A 3618-nucleotide genomic window follows, 5' to 3' on the forward strand; every position below is an offset into this window, starting at 1 on the left:
TCAGGCCGGCCGGACATCTCCCAGTGGCAGCTCAGCCGGTAACAACCACACCACCAGGATCTTTGGTCATGGGGGCGGCGTGGGACAGAGGCCACATGTGGCATCCTGGAGGTCTGCCACTCAAGCCCCCTTGCTGACCAAGTTGCTGAGGTTGTCTTGTTGTCCTTTTAACCAGAGTCGTGTCCACTCCTGGGCTTCTCAGCAGTAATTGCACACAAGTCACCTGGGGTTCCGTCAGACACAGGTGCTGGCTTGGCGGGCCTGGGGTCACACCCCAGGTGCCTAGGCTGCTGTCCGAGGTCTACACTGTGGGCAGCTCACCGAGAGCCTGTGCCCCATGCCAGCCCTCCTCCAACAGGCACTCCCACCCTGACCCTGACCCGGGGACTCACAGGTCCCCGCTCGTCTCCTAGGCTGTGCTTAATGCTGGGCCCGTCAGAATAAAGCCCCCACCACTGCTGTGCTCAACGCATGTGTGTGCACGCGTGTGTGCATGCGCGTGTGTGCCGTAGCCTGTGTGGTCTCTCACAGACGGCCCTGAGTCCAGGGAGGTCCAGAGGGTGAGGAGGCCACAGCTGGCACTGCCCCACTGGGCCCTCACCACCACGCTGCCCAGACTGCCCTGCTTCTGGTCACTTGCTCCAGACCCAGAGTCCTGCACGGGAGCACCCGATGGCCAGACTCAGGCTGGGCACACAGCAGCCCTTTACAGCGACCCCCTGAGCCATGTTTGCAGAATGCCAACAGATTAGTTCTGAGCAGACGTGCCCGTCCAAACAGCTACATGTCCCAGCTACACAGTGTATTTAGGGGTTGACACGTGACACAGCCTGGCCCCCAGGATGTGGACAGAAAGACCAGGGACCAAAAAAAAAGAAAACAAGAAAGACCCAGGACCCTGGGTCCCTGGTGGTGTCATGACAGCATGGACGCCCAGCCGGCTCCTCATGTATGAGGGAAAGTTACCCCCGCTGGTCCAAGCCCCTGGTTCTTGGACGTCGGGCGCAGCCGCCCCTGCTGCGTGCATGCCCACCCACCTTCACGGGTTTGAGTGCAGCCTGCAGGGGATTCGGGCCCAGCCCCTCGGAGGAGGGGTGGCTGGCCCTGCTGAGCCAAATCACAGCCACAGAGCTAAATAAACCACTGTTTTTGTTTTAGCCNAAAAAAAATGTTTTTAAATATTTCAATTACCGTTGATGTACAATATTGTATTAGTTTTAGGTGATTAGACATGTATTTACCTTAAGAAGTGATCCCTCCGGTAAGCGTACCACCCACCTGGCACCACACGCAGCATTTACCATATTCCTGACCGTATTCCCTGTGCTGCACTTTACATCCCTGTGGCTACTTTCTAACTACCAATGTGCACTTCTTACTCCCTTCCCCTTTTTCACCCTGCCCCCCAAATCCCCCTCTCATCTGACAACCGTCAGTTTGTTCCCTGTATCTATGAGTCTGTCTCTGTTTTGTTTGTTCATTTATTTTATTCTCTAGATTCTACATATAAGTGAGGTCATAGGGTATTTGTCTTTCTCAGTCTGACTTATTCACTCAGCATAATATCCTCTAGGTCCATCCATGTTGCATCCATGTTGTCGCAAATGACGAGATTTCATCCTTTTTTATGGCGGAGTGATGTCCCCACCCCCCGGGTACCACCGCTCCTTTGTCTGTTCGTCCATCGATGGGCACCCAGGCTGCTCCAATGTCTCCAACCAGGTGACTCTTAAGTGTGTCATCCAAGCATTGAAACATCGGCTCCTGCGAGCAGGCTGTGCTCACGTCTGCGGCTGGAACACGAGGCGAAAGCACCAGCCTCCAGCTGGTCTAGGTTCCCTTCCCGAATCAGACACGTGGGCGTGCGCCGATGACACGGTCACTTAACAAATGCACTTTCTTACCTAAGTGAAGCGCGGGATGGGTTTCGTTGATAAGTGGAGGAGCACATTAGTCTTGTCCATATATAGTGGAGATGTTATTAAATAAATTGGTAATAACATGCAGAGAGAAAATCAACCTCTTTTTTTAAAACCTAAAGTCAAGTTTTTATTGTGTGCTGTTTAAACATGGCACAATGGTGAAGTGGCTTGTGAGCCAGAAAAGCTGGGGGCTGGGGTCTGGACGACAGGGTCCCGGGGCACTGGTGGGGCCGCGAGTGTGTGTGGGGCGGGCGCTGCCCCTGGGGACAGGCTGACAGAGGGGCTGGGTGCCCGAGCTGGGGAGGCAGAGGGTGCTGGGGGAACACTGCCCACCGGTCTGTGTCCTCGCAGGCGCCTGGGGCTGAGCGAGAGGGTGGTGGGACGCGCTCCCCCCCGTCCTGGCGCAGGGGCTGTGAGGAAGGCACAGGCCTGTAGGGGACCGGCGAGCCGCGTCTGCTGACATGACTCACCCAAGGGCCCTGAAGGTCCACCCTGGGGTCACGAGGCGCTCTTGGGGCAGCAGGGCCGGCACCTCAGTCGGGGACTGCCTCATAGACTGGGCACATGAACCCCCACCTACCGCCACCTGCAGCCTGCCCCTACCCTCAGCCGGGGACGCAGGCCAGACAGGGCCACGGAACCGCCAGCCACGACCCCTACACCTGTCCCCACCCACTGGGACCCTCGGCCTGTCCTGCACCTGGGGGGTCAGGGATCCCCCCAGCCCTCCCTGCCCTGTCCCCAGCTTGTGCTGCTGGAGGCATGTCCCCGGGGGCCAGAAGTGAGTGGATTCCCGCTACTGTACTTCATAGGACTGGCACACATCAAACGTCACATATGACGGTCGGTTCTGTTTTAATTCACTCATCTTGTTCATTCGACTGGGAGGGACACAAACACGCTGACAGCTGCTGGCCGAGGACAGGGTGGTTTTTAGATTATGGCCCGTGTTCTTCTGTAGTCCCCAAACCCCCTCAAAGCACACAGATGGAGATAGGACCAGAGAGAGTGGCATCTGCTTTTGCAGCAGCCACTCACACCTGTATTGGTGACATAATCTCACGGTACAAGCATTTCCTCACAGGGACATGGGTCCTGTGCCAGCAGTCACACCCTTCCCCCATCGCCACCATGCCAGGTGTGAGGATGGCAGCTGAGGTTCCCTGAGCCGTGACGGAAGGGCCAGGTGTTGGCCCCGGGATCCGCTGCAGAGCCTTATAAAGTGAGCGCCATCACGCCCCATGTTACAGATGAACCTGATGTTCAGAGAGCCAAGGGGACCTGGGCCAGGTGCCAGCTCGCACCCGGCCACCCTGCCAGGCCCAGGCCCCCTATGGTGACGCGACCTTCATTTTCGCTTCCTGCAAAAATGGGAACTTTTTAAGTAAGGAAGCTGAGGCCGGCGGGCTTGAAGAGGGTGGGGAGAGGCTTGGCTAACTGCATTTCCAATGATTCTGGTGGGCAGAGAGGAGATTCTAGGACAGAGTCTTGCTGTGGTCAGAAGAGGGCCCGAAACACCCCCACGGCACTCACCCCAGGCCCACCTGGCTGTGGGAGGGGACAGGCAGGTGGGGACGCATGTGGTGGCCGTGCTCCCCAGCTGCTCCCCAACTTGTGCACGTGTGCATTACAGCCCCGGTTCTCCACCTGTGGGTCGCGACCCCTTTGAGGGTCAAACAACCCTTTCACAGGGGTC

The sequence above is a fragment of the Hipposideros armiger genome, unplaced genomic scaffold (assembly GCF_001890085.2).
Source record: "Hipposideros armiger isolate ML-2016 unplaced genomic scaffold, ASM189008v1 scaffold_612, whole genome shotgun sequence".
Taxonomy (NCBI): Eukaryota; Metazoa; Chordata; class Mammalia; order Chiroptera; family Hipposideridae; genus Hipposideros; species Hipposideros armiger.